General features: G+C 41.9%; 1 non-coding gene across 8 annotated transcripts; it reads left to right on the top strand.

The window, feature by feature from the left end:
• Positions 1–1,512: 1,512 nt before the first annotated feature.
• On the top strand, positions 1,513–6,469 carry LOC100712293 (uncharacterized). Of its 8 annotated transcripts, XR_003214645.1 has the most exons (5): positions 2,402–2,922; positions 3,124–3,171; positions 3,351–3,428; positions 3,537–3,989; positions 4,182–5,623. It is a non-coding gene; the product is annotated as an uncharacterized LOC100712293 (transcript). The 8 variants fall into 8 exon arrangements; XR_003214641.1 differs by adding an exon at positions 1,513–2,288 and having other exon boundaries at positions 2,621–3,428; XR_003214644.1 differs by lacking the exon at positions 4,182–5,623 and adding an exon at positions 6,175–6,469 and having other exon boundaries at positions 2,402–3,428; positions 3,537–3,853; positions 3,934–3,989.
• The last annotated feature ends 14,164 nt before the right edge of the window (positions 6,470–20,633 follow it).

Genomic DNA, 20,633 nt, shown 5'->3' with positions numbered 1-20,633 from the left:
CAATCTTTGTGGACATGCTGTGACACCATACCTGGATTACCTGGATTAATGACCCTAATATCATTGAAAAGCACCTGTCTGATGCCAGCGACAGGTTAGGCTTTAGAGGCTTAGGGAACTACAGTTTTGGGCACTTTAACGTTTTAATATTTTTAGCCCTAACTGGAAACTGGCACATGTGGCAAAATGATGATATCTCTAAATAAAATTGGTGAAGTTCTTTCTGGATACTGCTCATGAAACTATTATGAAGCTTTTTTGATCAGCACATTTTTGTAGAGTTTCACAAAGTAAAGTAGTTATAAGCCATTTATTTTGTTTAAACAGAATGAAAACAAAAGTGACTTGAAAACATTAGAGTCCTTGTATTATTCCCAAGGATTCACTTCCAATTTTGTCTGTCTACTTCCTCCTCCTTGTTTATCTTCCCACACAAAACACAATTTCAGTTCAATGCAGGGAATACATGTTCTTCCATTTGTAAAAAATGGATCCCTGACAAACTGTTTTGCTCCATTTTCCACCTTTTTATCCTCTCACCTTTCTTGTATTTATAAGACCCCTCTCTTTTATCACTTTCTTAGCGTGCTCACTGACCTGCCCTTTTCCCCTTCTTCTGTTTTAATGGGGTCACCATTTGGTACGATGTGAGCTTTACAGAGCGGGAAAGCCAGAAGTAAAGGAGAGGTGCTTACAGAGATGGAGGAGGGAATGGAGGTAGCTGCGTTGGTCAGATTGTGGCATGGTGCTGTGGCCCTGACAAAGCCTCCGGTGGCTCTCTGTGGTAAATAAGCAGATGCAGGTGCCAGAGAGTCTAGACAGGGCTGATTTGGAGTCTGGGGCCCCTGGTATGTGATACCTAACCCTGGCCCGCCCTAGTCTTTCTCTCCCTCTCTCTTGATTCCTAACGCCTCACTTCCCCATGAGGCGTTAGGAATCTGCTCCCTGCCCACTGCCACCCCTCAGCTCAGAGCCTTTCCTGTTTAATGTTAAATCAGTGCAGGAGAGACGTACAGACAGACTAGTTAGCAGAAGGAGGGTAGCTTAGGAAATGATGCTTCTTCTCTCTTTCTTTTTAAAATTATTTTGGGACATTTATTGCCTTTATTTTTATAGTCAGTCAGCTGGAAGAGACATGAAATGTTGATAATGAAAGCTGGGAATTGACACAGCAAATAGTCCAACGAGTCGGAGAGTAAGAGCTAGAATTTGCATTTGCGCATTTCTTTCTTTTTAAATTATTTTCTTGTCACTCTATTTTGTCCTCACCGTCTTTCACTCTCACGCTCAATGTCTACAAATCTGAATATGAAAATAATTTAAATATATAAAAGTGTATAGAGTTTTCATCTAATGGGGTTTTTAGTATGATTTTGACATTCCTCATACTAAAACCAGCTCATCTGGCACCAACAACCACGTCACAGGCAAAGTCACCTAAATTGCAGTTCTTCCCCATTCTGGTGCGCGGTTTAAACTTCACCAGCTTGTCTTGAGCACTTGTACATTTCTAAATGCACTGTGTCACTCCCATGTGATTGGCTAATAATTATGTGTGTTACTGTACAGCTGATGTACAGCACTGGTGCACTAACGAATCGGCCAGTGAGTAAATCTGTACCTAACTTGTTTCATAGACCTGAATATGATAGTTCAGTAGTTTCGTATGATCGATCATCTGTGGGATGTGCTAGACAAACAAGTCTGATCCATGGAAGCCTGACTTCACAACTTACAGGATTTAAAGGATCTGTTGCTAAAATCTTGGTGCCAGATACCAAAGCACATGTTCAGGGCTCTCTCTAGTGGAGTCCATGTCTCAATGGGTGAGGGCTCTTTTGGCCAACACAATATTAGGCAGGTGGTCATAATGTTATGTCTGATCAGTGTACAGTACAGTTCAAACATGATGCATTCTGGATTAATTTTGTTTGATTTCTTTTCTAATCGAACTGGTGGACTGATTTTTGGATCATGTGATTGAGAGCTGATGAAGAATGGTGTGTGACTGTGGGGTAGAGAAGATGGACATTCTGTCATGGTCCCCGTGCCTCGCTGGCTGACTCTGTGTTAGGCAACACGTTTTGTTTGTTTTTTGCTCTCTCTCTCTTTCTCCTCCGCCGGGGCGGTGCTCATTACGGGCTCCCGCCCCTGGCCCACGCACCTGTGCTCTCCGTCACACCTGCAGCTGATCCTAGCCGATTGAAGCACTATTTATGATGGCGGACCTGTGTTATTCTTCGCTGGATCGTTGAGCCATAAGCGTCAGTCCCTCTGAATCGGAATCTGTCAGTTTTTGAGATTGTTTCTAACTGGATTTCCCTGTGTGTGTGTGTGTGTGTGTGTGTGTGTGTGTGTGTGTGTGTGTGTGTGTGTGTGTGTGTGTGTGTGTGTGTGTGTGTGTGTGTGTGTGTGTGTGTGTGTGTGTGTGTGTGTGTGTGTGTGTGTGTGTGTGTGTGAGAGAGAGAGAGAGAGAGAGAGCCCTGCACCTGTTCCCCGTAAAGTTGAGTGAGCGTGTGTGTGTGAAGAAACTGCTGAGGAGAAGAGCTTGTGTCAGATTAATCCCCTTTTCCCCTGCTGCACTGTGTATATATTGTCACCTGGTGTCTCCTTTGCCAAGGATTTCTGGTCTGCGCCTGAGTCCGTTTCAAACTCCGTGACAAAACGATCCAACCATCATGGACTCATCAGGTCAGGATCCCGTGGCTTAGGCGCTGGCTGCCCAGGAAGCTGCGTTAGCTCGCCATGAACAAATGCTGATGCAACTGAGGAATGAGATCGCTGCGTTAACTCAGGCTGTCGCCCGATTAACACCTCTGGAAAGCAATGCGCAGCCAGGGAACGCAGCTCCGGCGGCTAGCCCACCTTCAGTAGCCACACAATCTCCAGGGGGACCGCTGCCCACTCCAGAGCCATTCTCAGGTGAGTCAGACAAATGTGCCGGTTTTCTAGCTCATCTTTTGAGAGCAGCAACGTTGTCATAATAACGACGGAGCAAAAATTACCTTTTTGTACAACTGCTGAGGGATCATGCACTGAAATGGGCCCAGGTTGTGTTCAACTCTGACCCTGGGATTTCCTATACAGCCTTTCTGTCTAAATTTAAGACTGTGTTTACCAAAGGTTCCAGTGCCGAAACGGCTGCACTCTACCTATTAAACTTCAAACAAGGTAAGCGGAGCATGTCTGATTATGCAATTGACTTTTGGATTTTGGCTGAAGACACGGGCTGGGGTCAGGAAGTGCTGAGAAGCGCGCTTCTGAATAACATTCGTGAGGATTTGAAGGTTGAACTAATCATGCATGACCTGCCAACTTAATTCAATGAACTAATGTCTCTATGCATCAAGGTGGATGAGCGGCTGCGGGTCGCAATGACACTACAACTCCCATTAGGTACTGGGGCAATGCCCAGCTTATCTGCGAAGGTATGAACTTCAAAGAATTGGGGGGGGGGGGGTACAATATCCAGACATGAGCCTGTATCACTGTCTCTTTTTACATTTTTTTTCTTTCTTACTTTGTGTTGCCCTAAGGTAATGGCCTGAAGATGCTGATGAAGCAGGCGTTAAAGCTGAAGGATGCACTGGTGATGAAGATGATCAGGAATCTGTCTCAGCATGATGGACCCACCAAACATTTGTTCTTGGTGCGTACATTTAAAATGAATCCTACTGAGTCTCCTGAGGATTAATTGGAGACCTTGCCGCTCTGATCAGTGAGAACAAAGCTGAGAAGTTTGTGGTCGAGTGTCTTGGGACACTGGCCAACCTGACCATCCCTAATGTGGACTGGGCTCTGGTGTTCAAGGAGTACTACCTGGTCCCTTATTTGAACGACACACTCAAACCAGGTGGGTGTATATGGTTTCTTACACCATTTAACTGCCTGCAAGAAAAACCAAGAAGTTTTTAAAGAACGTGTTTGTCTCAGCCAAACAGAAGGATGGTTTTCCATGAAGCTACGAGATGTGATTATCAAAGACACCCGTATCCTTTTTCTACTGTGAAAGTCTCTGCATTATCTTTTTGCTGGTCTGAGAGACACAATACTGTCACACTGTTCGTTTAAACAGTACATATTGTAACTCTAAGCATCTTTATTCCATTTTTAGTGGTTAAAACTGTAATGTCAAAATATGAGACTTTATTCGTGCTCTTTCCTTGAGTCCTAATCACAAGAGGTCCTAGCTTACCTCATCAACCTATTGCACACTAACAATCAGTATCAGTAGAGTCTGTCACGACACCCCTGATATCATCACTGTGAGTATGTAGATCAGTCGTCAGGGTCAGTCAGTATGCTTTACTGACAAGTTTGGTCAGATAGAACACTTATGCACAGGAGAAAGTGCTTTTGTGAATGGGTGTGTGTACAGGACAGTAGAAATGTGCTATATAACAATCACCTCATTTAATCATTCATAGAAGCACTTTTTTTTTTCTACGGAAGTGTTTTCTGTAATTTAACTTGACAGGGGCATGCACAAAAATATGATTCCTGCTATGGATCTCTGAGAAATGACATGGGTTTCCTTGAAACTGTGCTGAGCATGAACATCTAAGACAGAATACTAGCGTTTCAGACAAAACAATAAATATAATACAATAGTAAAACCAACAAATTACTTAAAAATAAAAAGGGTTCTATGGATCTGTGGATCATTTCAGTGTCAAAAAGATCTACTGCTAAGATCAGAAGACTAAAGGTTTGAATTAATTGAATCTTCCAGGTAAGAACTGTTATAATGTGATGCATATTACAGAATTCCGTATTTTCGTTGTATTTATTAAATTGAATCAGAGCCCACATTACAAAAGAAATGTTTTATTATTCTACAAAAACATTTTTTAATAATTAATCTAAATTCAAAATCCAGTTCACTGAACTTCATTCTATGCGCTAGCATTTCTGCACTCTGTGTGGAGCATTCTTACAACAGATGCTCTGTGCTCAGAGTAGAAAAGCACTACATATACATTTACCATTTATAATTTCTATTCAAAAGTGATTTTTCTCTGTTGATCCTCTCAATCCTCTCTTTAAGTCAGACCTTCTCTCAAATTTCACATCAGTGATTAACTAACTGATGAATTTCTTGTGACTGACACGTGTGGTCAGCTCCCAGTCAGTGTGTGATCACTACCAGACCTCAGATCAACATAATTAGCTGTAGATTAGAGACAGGCAGTGCAACAGGGCAAAGGAAGTGTTTCATTGAAATTATCAGTGAGACCTATTAAGTTGTGAACCACATGAAAGGTAGCCATTGGGGCTCTGGAGTGTGTCAGCAGCTGGACAGCAGAGGTGAGAGAGAAAGCAGAACTGTGGACACAAACACACACATCATTATTGCTTGGCAATGTGGGATCCTTTTGGCAGCACACGCCATAACTGCGCAGTCCTGAAATGCTTGCCTTTGATCATTGCAGCTCTGCTCATGTACAAATACACATTAACATAGTGATGGTTTCATGTGAAACTTTGTAGATGCTCCAAGAGGGAAACAGGCCCAATTCACAATGATATTCTTAGCCTGGGTGTATTTCCTTAGGAATATGTTCAAAAGCTCCCAAAACCTGTTATGTGCTTCCTTAGCCCTGCTGTCATGAGCTCAGCTTATTTATATGAAATTAGTCACGTAAGACATGCTGAAGGACCCTAAGTGCTCAAATTCTGTCGTGATGTTGTGTCAGCCTCTTATGAATCGGTCTGGTGACAAAACATGTCAGCACTACTGCAGGGTGGAGGGGGGTCTGAGTAACAGTTAATAGTCCAGGGATTTGGGTGGTTGCATAATCTTCTTTCTTACACCTCCTATCTCGTCTTTTTCTGTCCTCCGAAGCATGATGAGGAGTGGGGTGGGGAGATCCAGACAGAAAAATTCTGCTTGCACAACAGTAAGTGGTTAGAAATGGTGGGGAACCACCAGGTGGATGAACCAACCAGACATGAGCACTCACACTAACTGTAACGGTCCTGTGTCGGCGACCCAGTGTGTTCCGTTTTATATTATTAATCTTTGATTTCTTGATGTCTTGTTAGTTCTTAGGGTTTGGTTCTGTGTCAGTATCAAGTCCTGTGTGTGTTTTCTTAGATTTTGCCCAGTTTAGGTTTTGTATGGTTTTTCTGTTCAGCAATAAAGCTGCTTTTTGACTTTCACTCCCGCCTCAGTTGAGTCTGCATTTGGGTTCTTCTCCTGCCTGCACACAGCTGTAACATGACACTAACTGTTGGACCTATATTTTTTTTTTTTTCTTTTTTATGACATTCAACTGTAAGTCACTACAAAATAAAATGACTGTTTGTGATCAAAACAGCAGACCATCTATGCTAACTACCTGTCTAGTGATGTCCTGTGTTACTCATCCTCTGTATTGGGTCAGTGTCCAATCTCTTTGTCTTCCAGTTGCTATGCAGATTGCTCTGTTAAATAGCAATGGCCCTTTTTATTTTTAATCAGCCTTACTTACAGCATTGGAGAGGAGAAAGAATCCGTTACTGGGATATTCTTAAGAGACCAGACTTGTTCTACATGTCAGGTACTAAAGGCATGACGTGATATCTTCTACACATCTGCTCAATTTCCATTTGGCAGCAATCTTACCCAGAGCTAGTGAATGTTTTGCATTTATTTGAGCGTGAATCCTTGCTCAACTAAATTCTGATATAGCATCACGAGTCATGTGTTCTACACCAACTTTCGGAATGGGGAAGGAAATACATAAGAAGGTACTGAGGTCCTTCTTCCATACATGCCAACCCTCCCTGATGTTTCCGGGAGAATCCCGAATTTCGGTGCCCCTCCCAAAAATCACCCGGAGCCACCATCCCCCCCAATGTTTTAATTTTAGTGGGGGGGGTTTTAGTTAAGGGTTTTCAAGTAATAGTAAGAGTCAAAGGTCAAATGTGAGTTAATGTTAGAATCAATTTGAATTTAGGTGATATTCCAATTTAGGCTGGATTCGGGGTTTGGTTAAGAATAGGGTACGGCCTCTGGTTCGGGTTTTAAGGTCCTTACCAAACCTAATGAAGGTTAGGGCCTGGGGGGGGGGGGGGGGGTCCTGTTCGGGTGGTTTGGGGTGTTGAATGGTTGTGGTTAGGGCCAATTCTCAGGGTTGGGGATAGGATTCAGGGGGTATTTCTGTGGGTGGTTAGGGGTGATGGATGATTGTGGTTAGGGCCAATTTCCCGGGTTGGGGCTAGAATCGGACGTGATTTGGATTTTAGATTGGATGTGTGTGCCAAATCAAATTCCAAAGGGGGTTTTAAGACTCCTATAGGATTCACAATATGAGTAATATCCAATTTAGATCTATTTTGTCATCGCCAATTATTTGTAATTTCTATGAGCGAGACTCCATATGGTGTCTTAGCCCCGTCTAATAGTCAGACCTCCAGGAACCAAGGTGTTAAGTAATCAGATCCACTTCTTTTCACTTCTCCTTATTTCACCATCCGTCCAGAAGAAGTTTCCTTCAATACCCGCAATTTTAAGTGACTGTAAACCGTGATGAATAAAATGTCTGACCAGAGGAGTATGGCCTTCTTTGTTATGTGTGATGTTATATTTATGTTGCCACATGCGAGTGGAAATTGAGTTTTTAGTTTCCGCAATGTACTGGATGTGGCATCTTGTACAGAAAATCATGTAAACGCAATTGGAGGTCCTAGGACTAAAATTTTGTGAGAGTTTGTACAACCTGTTTGTTGTCCTGTTCTTAACGTATGCTAATTTGACAAATGGTATAGATAAATTTCTGGTTTTCTTTGGTTGTGCCGGCCTGAATCTCGCCCTCATTAAGTAATCCCTGAGGTTTTTATTACGTCTATATGCCAAAATCACCTTGTGGTTTCCAGTTATCCCGTGTTGCCAAATTAGGGTTAGGGTTAGGTTTAGTCACAAGTCACTGTCAAATTATAATATGGGCAGGACGACTTGTCAAAGTAGGACAGACAGTTTCTCAGAACACCGGTGAGAACAGCAAACCCCCGCGTTCTTTCGCTACTCAGGGTAAACATGATATATAAGTCACTTAGATAACTTAAAAATGTTATTGTTTGGCTTTTTTCAGTGTTTTATTTGTTCGTGAGTAAATCGGTTTGGCTGAGAATAAAGTGATTAGTTTAGATTAAATAAAACTTTATTAATCCCTCGGGAGGGTTCCTCCGGGGTTTTCAGACAGCTGAGTAAACGTCAAACAGAAAACTGATTAAACAGAAGTGTGAGATGGTCGAGAATTTACGCCAGTGTCCGGTTATATTTTAGATAGCAAGGCAGAGTTTAACTACACCGAGGGAGCTCGTGACGTAAATCTGAAGGCTAGACCGTCCAGTTTCACAGTCGTTCACTTCCGGCCTACCCGGCTTTCGGAGGACCTGGCTCACTTAGGGGGTTTCCAAATTCATGGGCTGCATCCTCCTGAGGCCGCATTTGTAGTCTGATTACGTCACAGCAACGCGACGAAGACTATCCAAATTTGTAGACTCCTCCAAATGCAGCCGACAAATGGGTCCTTTCTCCATTCTCAAGTACGTGAGTCCGTACTCGTGATTTGTACAATTGTAACACCAGCATACTTGATGATGTCACATGTCCGGAGTTTTTACTGCCGTCCCCTCTTAATTTAACTGTGATTAATATGTTGTGAAGTTTAACTTTAATCTCAGCCAAACCGATTTACTCAGGAACAAATAAAACACTGAAAAAACCAAACATGATTTAGAAGTTAAGTCATGTTTAACCTCAGTAGTGAAATCTCTCTATTAATAAAAATAGTGTACATGTGTGCCTTAATAAAAAACAAACAGGTGAGATGTTAGAACGCTTTTATTTTTATTTAATAGACACTCAAAAATTACAGACAGCTGCTGGGGTTTGGAAGAGAACTGAACAAATATTTAAAATATAATCTGATCATTTTTGAAGCAGCCTTCAGAATCTCCACGTATTAACATGCTGTTGTTCCCGGTGAAAATGTTTCCTCCTGACTTAAAATATTTTTAATGTTTGGTTTAATACCAGGTGTAACAATTAAGTTTAACATCCAGGCATCCATGAAAACAGAATTTATGAAATTTAACGGAGTTAGAAGTTAGCAGGGAGTTAGCTCGCAAGCTTCCATCTAAATAAACACTGTAAATGCTGTAAACGGACCAAACTTCAGTCAGGAGAACAACCGAGATAATCCATCTACAATACGAGGTTAGTCATTAACAGTGTTGGGTAAGTTACTTTAAATTAGTAACTTAGTTACATTACTAGTTACTTCTCTAAAAAAGTAACTCAGTTACTTCAAGTTACTCGTTACTTTCAAAGTAACTAGTTACTAGGGAAAGTAACTAGTTACTAGGGAAAGTAACTTTGGTTTTACTCAGAATTCTCTTGTTAATGTGTTGCTTCTGTAACTGGATACCCAGCCAGACTGCCAGTCTTCTAGCTTGCTTACTTGCCACAAGTGCACTGTGCCACCTACCAATAGAAAGGAAATAATAATGTGCACATTTCCACGAGAGAAATCCCACGCCTGGACCGTCGTTGACCGCCGCCATGATTCTAGCCTGCTTTTTACATCCAACACAAAAACTGCAGTCGTGGTGCTTTTGATTGTACTCAGAACTTGGAAATTCTGCCTTCTGAATAGGAAGATGTAGGTAACACCAGACTGCAGATGAGCTGCATACAGAGCTGGACTGGGACAAAAAAATCGTCCCGGGCATTTTGACTAGAGACCGGCCCACCATTATAGGAAAAATCATAAAGCCTTTGAATGACAATAAACACTGTTGTGACAGTGATGTACACTGTTCTGATGGTATATATGTATCAATCTATCAATCGTTTGTTGTAAGACTCAGATAATTATTTTTTTAAAAGCGAGACATTTTAAATGAGAATAATAAAGAAAAGTATTTCCTTGTCCCCCCCTTTCCCTGTTAATGCCCTACCTGGGCCCCTGGCATCACTTTGCTAGACCCGCCCCTGCACAGTTACCAGCTGTCAGCTACGTAGAAAAGGATCCTGCTGTTATTTGTCTCTCAGAAACAGTTCATAACTTCCCTTCAACTCATTCATGTCACCTAAAAGGTAAACCTGTTTCTCCATCACCTGTTCAGCTCTGATGATTCAGTAAGGACATCTCCTGGTTTCATCTGCATGTTTCCCTCTCACCAGATAACCAAACTGATATCATGACCAGCAGCTTTACAGCTGTGGCTCCAGCAAACATCAGCTGATACTAGAAATTAATATTAAATAAATTCTAACAACAGCTGATCAAGCTTAAACGTGCTGCTGTTGTTTAACGCGACATCCGTTGGTTTCCTCTTTCTGGCGCAAAGTGGGCGATAAATAAACAAGAGAGAAAAGTCGATCAGCTGATCATTGATCAGTTTCGTGATTGAAGTAGAAACGGGAGAGAATGAGAGAAGAAGAGGCAGCTGTGCAGCTTCAGCTTTGTGTCTTTTTCATTGTAGCTACAGTCCGGGACAAACTGTGTTCCTTTTCACCTCAGTACGAAACGCGTAATATTTTCTCTGAATACCAGACGATTCTGTTTTTTAGGGGACGGTTGGCAACTCTAATAATTAACCGTATGAACAAAATAAAGTTCAACATCAGTAACATAGCACCCACCCAGCTGTATAGAAACTCCGTCATGCTAGCTAGCACGTAGTACGAAAATGTCAGCATACCGAAAATAAACTCCACCTAAACTTGGTTTATATCTGACCCAGATAGACTGCAGGTCGTAACTTCTTACCTGAAGTTCAGTTCACCTGACACGCGGACCGGCGGCCGCTTCGGGTCTCTCCTCTTGCCTCCCTTTTCCTTCATCCACCTGCTGGCCTCCACCACTTGCTAATGTTATTGAATCTGTGGAAGCTCCGCGATATCCACCACACGAAGTAACGAGTAACGAGCCTATCTAAATCCCAGTAACGAGTAACGCGTTCCTGATTTTGGCATAATAACTAGTTACCGTGCTCGTTACCACAATAATAACGTAGTTACTGTAACGCGTTACTTAATAACGCGTTACGGTGTAACGACAGCCCAGCCCATGCAGCAGTATATTAATGACCAGTGTTGGGACTAACGGTGCGTTCACACCGAACGCGATAGAGGCGGCCAGAGCGTCAGGTTTACATGTAAAGTCAATGGAAAGAGGCTGATGACACGCGATTGCGCGTCCGGCGAAAATTCTGAAGCAGATTTGCGTCGCGAAAACGCCAAAACGCCTGAAACGCACGTCAGTGTAGCGCGTCTGGCGCGTTTGACTCGCGGAAAAAACCACGCGCGTGAGTTTTTGTGTTGCATTTTGTGCATACGCGTCTTTCGCCTCTACCGCTCGAGTTGGAAAAATTTGAACTCCAGCGTCAAGTCGCGCCGCGTCAACCAATCAGGAGCCTGGTGACGTGGCTGTAACCAGGTCAAAGGGGCAGATCAAACCAAAGCCCTTCATTCTTCATTCAGTATGGAGGAAAAACTCATCAACGCAGTGGCTAATCGTCCAGAACTATACGATGCTAGCTGCTACTTCTACCGGGACAGGAATAAAAAGGACCGAGCTTGGAGGCACAGAAGTGAGGAGATCGGGCAACCTGGTAAGTTCATTTGTTCTTCTTTTTAATTTTCAGACTGACCCGATGAAGCCGCGCTAAAGCTAGCAAGCCCGCCTACTGTCCCGCTATTTTCCCACTGATGTACAAATACCGTTCTGGTTTTATGCATGTTGTCATATAGGAATATATTGTTTATTAATAAACAGCACACAGTGGTCCCGCTCATCCGTCACTGCCTCGCTTTTTCGCTGATTTTTCATTGCACCGTACAGCATTGCATTCTGCAGCCTGATTGACAAATCTCCTCCGTGTCGTGTCTCCTGCGCTTGCCAAATTGATCATGTTTGGTTTTGATAACCATCACGTCCAATAGAAAAAACAGCACAAAAACACTCATAACTATGACCCTCATTCGGAAATAGACACCTGCACCGGGAGGAAAAGGAAAAGGCGCACGAAAGTGGCAGGCAGATGAAGACAAAACGCGGCATAAAAATACTTTTACGTTTTGCAATCTACAAAGGTTTGCACTTTGAGAATCAACTTGTGAGAACTGTGACTAATGTTCATGTGTGTGGGGGAAAAAAGTGTATAAAGTGCGTGGCGAGGGGCTAGTTATTCTGAGAACCCCTGCTGCAATAAAACAGGGACCACTGTATATACTTTCTCTATGATTATTGTATTCAACCTGTTAACAGTTAATATTGTCTTGATAGAACCAACTGATTCTGCTGCAGAGCATCCCCTGTTGCTTCTCCTGGCTCCCCAGTCCCTGAGCTCCTGCTGCTGCACCCACAGGTATGTACAGCAAGCACTGATAGCTTTTTACTCGGTGTGGGATTGCCTTGTGATCACCTTTACTAAATATCTACAACTAATCTGATTATATCCTGTTTTGTTTTTTCAATGTTGAAATTAAAATGTAGTAGCAGCCTTCTCATTTCTTTGTGTTTTGTGCTGTACTGTGCAAAAAAAAAAAAAGAAATCAGCGAAAAAGCGAGGCAGTGACGGATGAGCGGGACCACTGTGTGCTGTTTATTAATAAACAAAATATATTCCTATATGACAACATGCATAAAAGCAGAACGGTATTTGTACATCAGTGGGAAAATAGCGGTGGCTTGCTAGCTTTTGTGCGGCTTCCTCGGGTCAGTGAAAAATGTAAAAAGAGAAATGAATGAACTTACCAGGTTGCCCGATCTCTTCACATTTCTTCCTCCAAGCTCGGTCCTTTATATTCCTGTCTCGGTACACAAAGCAGCTGGTGTCGTACAGCTCCGGGTTGTTTGCTACGGCGTTGATTAGCCTTCCCTCCATTAAAGAATGAAGGGCTTTGGCTGGATCTGCCCCTTTGACCTAGGTCACAGCCACGTCACCAGGCTCCTGATTGGTTGTCGCGGCGCGATTTGACGCTGGAGTTCAGATTTTCCAACTCGAGCGGTAGAGGCGAAACACGCGTATGCACAAAATGCAACACAAAAATTCACGCGCGTGCTTTTTTTCGCGAGTCAAACGCGCCCCACGCGCTACACTGACGCGCGTTTCAGGCGTTTTGGCGTTTTCGCGACGCAAATCTGCCTCCGAATTTTCGCTGGACGCGCAATCGCGTGTCATCGCGCTCTTTCCATTGACTTTACATGTAAACCTGACGCTCTGGGCGCCTCTCAGTTTTAAGAAAGGCTGCTGACCCCTGTTATAGAGTCTGACAGCTGCGGGGATTATATACAAATATTCAACTATACCAGAATTAAACCAGGTCTAAAGAAAAAAGAAAAAAGGAGTGAGAATCACTACAAAGATTAACCCACAGTGGTCCTCATACCACAGTTTGATATCAGCAAACACAGAGAGCATACATTGATATGACACCACAGCCATGCTATCATTGCTAACACTGATAACAGCATAAATCGAATTAAATCGGGACTTGATGAGAACTGTCGAGTATCACTAGAAATATTATAAACAGTCGTCTCCATACCACAGTTTGCTATCAGTAAACACCGACGGCATTCACTGTTAGCATACCACAGCCATGTTAGCAGTGTATAAACGATAGTTTAGCATATATTAGCACAGGTATCAATAAAGGACTACCGTATTAAACACTTTTACTAACCTCAGGCAGATGGACAGGCGCTCTGCAGGTGGGATTGAGCGCCTGTAGTTGGTGTCTAGGCGGGCGATTCTGGGACCGACGCGGGACAGCAGGTCCTCAAACTGGGCGAGTGAAAGACGGTGATATCGCTGAAATCGGCCGTCATCCAGGCGCTGCTCCTCGAGCAAGTGGTGAAACTCACCAAACTGCTCACGCCTCTGGAGGACCTGATGGACCCAGGTACGGCGAGGACGTCCTTAACGCCGCTGCTCTGCTCTCCACAGTAAATAGAGGAGGGAGACTCTCTCTTCAAACGCTAGCTCGACAGCTGCCATCTAGCAAAGATACCGTCTGGCACAACTTCCTCCCACATCCCTCCCACATTTCCGGTTCACGCGCGTCAAAATATGCAATTTTGACGCGCGATGGATTTTTCTTGGACACGAGTTGAGGTGCGAATGTGCACGCGTCAAATTAGGGGCGTTTGGGGCGTTTTCGCTCGCGCCTATCGCGTTCGGTGTGAACTTTAAAGACTTTAAAAACTGAGCTTTAAAATGATTAGCGGTAATAAAAACCGAGAGAAGCCGAGAGTGATCACTGACTGTTTTTAGGGGCTTGTTGAGGTTAAATAGAACAAGATACAAAGCATTCAAACATGTTAAAAACACAACAGCCTTATTAAATGCAGAGTACTTTGGGCCCGGAAGGAGGATTCATCACATCATCACTTAAAGACCGGATTGAGACAGGCCATGCGTCCTCCTTTTCCCCAAATTTGAAGGATGGGTCAAGTGTATCCATCGTGGCCCACCATATCCCAGAATTCATAGCGAGGCCCAGCCAATTCCAGTTTCCAACAATGGCGACCGCTATTAAGTTTTAATATTACTCTTATTACTCTTTCTGGGTCACAAAATAAACTTTTAAGATATTTTCAGGCGATAATGTAGCTGTGCAAACTTCAAATATCTGCTCGGTTTATCAAGATATCACATATTTGCAAAAGTGCTCCAACGTTTTCGGAGACGTCTGTTACCACCAGCTCGATAGCTAGCCGGGAGGTCGAGGGTCACTAGAGCCGGTGAGAACTGTCGTGCCAAAGTAGGTATCCCCGACAGAATTTGTTTCCCCTGCATTGGGAGCAAGGAAGTACTGATGTTTTAGTTTAGTGAAAAATTAGTACCATTACCATTCAGTTGGAGGGTTACAACAGAAAATGATATATTTATTGTTCTCATGTGGTATCGGATGGGATTATTTTAACAAAGCAAGAACATTTTGCCTGATAATTATTTTTATCCTCCTGTAACATTACTATATAAAGAGCTAAATCCTCCAAAGTTTCAGGAGTAATACGTCATAATAAGAAGTGTTTCTGAACTACAAATCAAGAATGTGGGATACTGTTTGTCCGTGATTTACACAGGGGGAACAAATTGTGTCAGGATCATCCTGATATTATTTGTATCCCACTATAACGTCCCTGTATAAAGAGCTAACATCTCAACAATTTCAGGAGTAGTTAGTCATTATAAGAAGTGTTTGTATGTATCTGTATATCATCAACCCCCCCCCAACAGCCCTTTTGAATGTCTCTCTAATTCTGAGGTCTCAAGGTTGGCAAGTATACCTTCTTCTTCTAGTCCTGCACCACAGATGAGTACTATTAGTAGCTCAAGTTAGAAACAACAAAAATTCAGGCACTTTTCCCAGCCTTCAGAAGATATAAAACTTTGCGATTATGTTTCCTTTACTGACAAATCAAAATTATCTTGAGAGGGATGTTACTAATGATCGCAACACTAATATTTTAATTACATTGATATTAGCTGATTATTGTTGAGATTTTTGTATGGTTTGTTTGGATGTGAAATCATAATAGTCTTAAAAATGTTATTTAAAAATGTAACTTCTTTAACCCTTATTTGCCCTTGTTTCCATGCCAACAGTACCAAAAAAATCATCTTTATAACAGTTTTCCTAAAGAGACCCAACTTTCTCTCTAAAACACACAGCAATTTCAGCGTATGTATGCAGCATTATTGTGAATGCGAGTGTATGACAACAGCTGTAAGCAGGGCAGGTTGCCTTGTCCATAAACACTGGCTGTGTGAAAGCACTGAATTGCAGGTGTTTACCTTCAGCTCTCAGTGACTCCATCAGCTCGTCCAGCAGCAGTACTTTCATACTGTTATTTCGAATCACCATTCACTGATCTGTGTTATTGAACCAGCCCGGGCCTAAATCAACAGCCCCCCTCGCCAATCCCAGAAGACATCACTCAATAGCATTGCTCCAGCTTTGAGAACAAACATTCTCTGGCTGTCTCTGTGTCACCATGTTCTTGTAGTACTCTCCAGGTTTCTCTCATTCCTCTGTGAAACTGTGAAACTAGAGCCAGGGAATCCTGTTATCAGTAAATTCAACTCTGAGTTTCCTCTGTCCTTTTGTAGTCCCAGTATTAAGCACCAGTTAATTCGATATGCTGCTGAGATGATGAATAGTCAGGGGAACAGAGAGTTTATTCACAGTAATTTGTCTTATTTAGCAAACCAGTCCTTGCACGCAATATACTTCTTGCCAATTATTTTATTTATGTATTTATTTATTTATTTTTGCCTTTACCAGCAAGGATTGTTTAGTTTGGCTGACATTGAGAAGCTGACTGTGACTAGCTGAATCCACTGCACAGTCAGTCTGAAAGGACTGGAACTTGGAAAGAACCAGAGTGAAATCCCAATCAGTGCTCCCTTCGCTCATTGCTCTGCTGTCTGTTTTTGCTCTTTCTCCTTCCTCCCTCTGTCGCTTGTCTCTCTCCCAGGTTTGTTACTGATACCTTTTAAATATACTGTGAGCACCGGGGGAATTGGCATCTGTGAGACTGTTTTAATTTGGCCCCTGTACTCTGAGGAATCCAGGTTAACATAATAATCAAAACCAGATCTGCTGCCTGCTCTAAACTATGTGTGAAACAGAGTGTGAATGAGGCCTTTGAAAATGGACACATTCTTGTACAGTCACCTGTATTTGTAGAGATATTATAATGAGCTGTTTGTACTATTAGCAGAGTAGTAATGAGGCTGATATAATTTATTGATGATTTCATATGAACCATGAAAATAAATGTCAATTTAATCATGGAAATGTAGTATCCAAAGCAAAAACATAGTTTATACAATTCAAACAAGTTTAAAGGTCAATAATATTGGGGTAACTGTATTTCAGGAGATAGATCAGGTCACCTACTAATCAGAAAGTGGTGGTTTGATCCCTGGTCGCTCTAGTCTGCATGCCAAATATCCTTCAGCAAAAGAAACTAACCCCAAGTTGCTCTCCAGTGCATCCACGTGTTTCGCTGTGTATGTTAGATAGAAAGCACGCAAGTATAGTGCTTGTATGAATGGGTGTGAAGCGATCAATGAGGCGTGTTGTACAAAGCACTTTGAGTGCTCGGGTAGAGTCAAAAAGTGCTAAATAAGAACCAGTCGATTTACCATATTTGGTATGACCATCTTTATCCTGTTTAATCGTGTATTTTTTGTTGTTTTGCAAAATCCATGTATGTTTTTACTGCATTGGCAGTGTCTTGGGGATCACTGTCATGCTGAAAAATGAAGCCATTGCCAATCAGACATTTTATTGCATGCTATTTAAATCTCATGATACTTCTACATTTATAATTCCATCAATTTAGACAAAGTTCCCAAGACCAATAGCTGAAATGGATTATAACAGAATCTCCAGTGTGTTTTAAGGGTGACTGTAGACGCACTATTGTACCTCTCTCCTGACCTTCTCTGTACATACTGACAACAATTTGAACCAAGACCTCTTGCCACATGTTTTCAGTCCAGTTCTTGTATAATTTTGCATACCTCATCTTTTTCTCCTTGTTTCCCTTAAGAATGTCTTCTTGACAGCCACCTTTACACTGTGACCATTTCTGATGAGGCCTCTACACACACTGTATGGATCAGTTCATGGGCTAGATGAATTGCAGGTCCTGTGTCAGGTCTTTGCAGGATTTTATTCCTATTTCTTAAGGGGAAGACTTTTAGATACTGCTCATCTGCTGTTGAAGCTTTTAGGCATGCCGCTTCTTTCTTTTGTTCCTTTATCCTCTACTTGTTCCTTAAAATTGTAAGGACACACTGCACAATTTTGGCTAACAGCACTTTGAGGATCACTGGTAATATTTGGTTATTTTTTTTGCCTGTCAAACTGGGTTAACTTTGGCATTTTTCATAATGAAAAATCATTTTTAATGCTAAAGAAACAACAAATTATTTGTTAAACACTGCTATGAAGAAAATGCATTAAGACAGAGTTTGAAAGGTTTTTTTGCCAAGTTATCTGTTATCTGACCTAATGCTGGTTCATCCCTGGAGTTTGGGCATTATTTCCTGCTTGAATGATTCATACATCAGTGTTGAGTAACTTAACAAACAAAAAACCTGCCCTCTGAAATTGGTCAGGTGCAAAGACCGGACCAAAAATCAGGACTAATACATGTAGTACATGAATGCAAGAGTAAAGTATATGCAAATACAGAAAAATAGGTCTAACTGCTTGGGGCTGTCTAAGAATGCAGGGCTGTCAGGAGACATGACCTGAGCAATGACAGCAGGCAAAGATCAAAGCAAAACCCTGGAAGAGTCAGACATATGTGAGGGAGAAATGGAGGAACACGCCAAAGGAGGAAAAGGGCCATATTCCCTTTCCTGTTCACTCCAGGGGAATTTTCCCAGTATGATATTCTCTGCTCGGGCTTCTCCTCTGAGGCCAAACAGACATCTATGAGAACACTGGGCCCCATTATCCCAGTTGCCAACCTCCTCATTTTGTTGCCCTCATTTTGTCAGCTTCTCACAACACACATGATGTATATAATGTAGCAGACAGGTTGATTTCCATATTTCATAATCACAAATATCAGCGCTTACAGCAGTCATGTCATGTGTCATTTCTGGTGCTCAGTCCTGCTGGGCTTATAGAATATTTCAGTGACATCATGAAAAAAATGTAGTAGATATTCTGAGGTGCTACACTGACAGAAATGGGACAAAGCATCAGTTGACCTGTTGGATAAATCAGATTCTTCAACTAGTGTTTTCAAAGTGATCATTATCCACTGCCTGGAAGGTTTGTCAGCATGTTTCAGTGATAAAGTTCAATTCAGTTCAATTTTAGTTTTATGGTGACAAATCACAACATTTCCCTCAAGCTGTTTGCGCATTGAGTAAAACGCAGCATAAATGTGTGTCTGAGTAAAGGAATGTGACTTATATTGTAAAATCACTCGGATGGATTAACTTCTGATTTAAAAAAACAGAACAAAACATATTTCTATTCTCAGTTTAGCCTGCTTTTTAAGCTGTCACACTATAAATAACCATCATAACAGCCATGACTCTCACCCATTGGCTTTACACTTCACATTTAGCATTTTGGCTGCCACCACGCTTTTTTTAGAGAGCCAGAAACAATCATATTTGGACGGGAGGGTGTAAAGCTGAAGTTGTCATCTACACACAAACACATGTATTTGTTAATAAACCAACTATGAAATACTACAATTTCACTCACCAAAACTGAAGCATGAACTTCTTGGAAGTTTCTGTACCACACAGCAGTCGTGTTATTTGTCACATAATTAAATAAAAATGCTCCATAAGCCACCAATTTCACAAACATAGCAAAAGATTTTAATCACTTGAAGTAGTGTTGATGAGACGCAGCAGCTACAGCTGCCTGTGTCACTACCACCATGTTATTTCTGTTGGTAAAGTTGGCATTTTAACATGGGAGCTTGTTTTGGTACTAAAAGCTACAACTTAATTGGTACCAACTCCTATTTAGGTCTTACTACATTGACATTTTAACTTATAAATGTATTTCATTATACTGATGAAATACATTTATAAGTTAAATGTATTTAACTTCTGATGTTTCAGAAAGCAAGTTTAACAAATCGGTAGACCTCAAATACTTAATTTTACTAAGAGAATAAGTAAATAAAGAGATGAGCCTACATTTTAATCAGGTGCATCTCAATGAGGTCGAGGATGTTTCATTTTAAAAACAAGAGTATTGTACATTATGTGATCTAGTGTGTAACTTAACAGGGACAAATGCCAGTAATGGCAACTGCAAATTAGTTTAATTAAGGAGTTTTGATATCATATCCATTAGGAAGTGAGGTGTGAGTGTGTATTAGACAAAGAGCTTAGGCACAGAATAAAAGCACTAAATAACTGTGTGTGAATGAGTTTTGTAGTAAATATGAATTGAAACAAAAGTTAGTTTGAAGTTCATAAGACATGAACTTCACATCATCTCCAACATGGGGGCATTTTTCCATCACTGCAACAGATCACAGCATGAAAAAGATCATTGTTCTCAGTCGATATCACGAACCTCATTCAGTACCAAAGCTTAGGTCTTCACTCAAACCTCCAGTTTTAGAACTTTTATATCATAAGTAAATGACTAAACTAAACCAGGAGGACTCATCCAGGTCCTATACAGAGTCTCGAGGTCCGGTAAGTGTAACCAGTAAAGCCAGCCACAAAAAGGGTAGACAAGCATGCGGATGGTGTGACTCAGAGCTCCAGTGGTTCTCCAGCCACCTTTAGCCTGGCTCTCAAATCCCCCCTGACAACCGTAGCGTGCAGAAAATAAAAAGACATATTTCTGCCCTAAGAGGAGAGAGAGGAAGATTGTGGAGGAGGTGAAGTGGCAGGGGGCAAAAGCAAAACATCAAGCAAGGAGATGAACCCAGTGGGGGTTGGGTGGGTGTTGCTGCGAGCTGAGCAACTGATCGCTGGAAGTGATTTGGCTAAAAACAACATGTCATTATAGGAGCTTGCAGGGGCAAAGTAAACAGCTCGTATTTTTGGAAGGCCAGGAGAGGACAACGGCTGGGTAGCAGAATTCTCCCGCTTCCACTGAAGAAAGAAGGAATTTGTGA

Source organism: Oreochromis niloticus, linkage group LG17, assembly GCF_001858045.2.
Source record: "Oreochromis niloticus isolate F11D_XX linkage group LG17, O_niloticus_UMD_NMBU, whole genome shotgun sequence".
Lineage (NCBI taxonomy): Eukaryota > Metazoa > Chordata > Actinopteri > Cichliformes > Cichlidae > Oreochromis > Oreochromis niloticus.
The sequence above is the reverse complement of the archived record's forward strand: the minus strand, read 5'-3'. Positions and strand labels throughout refer to the sequence as shown.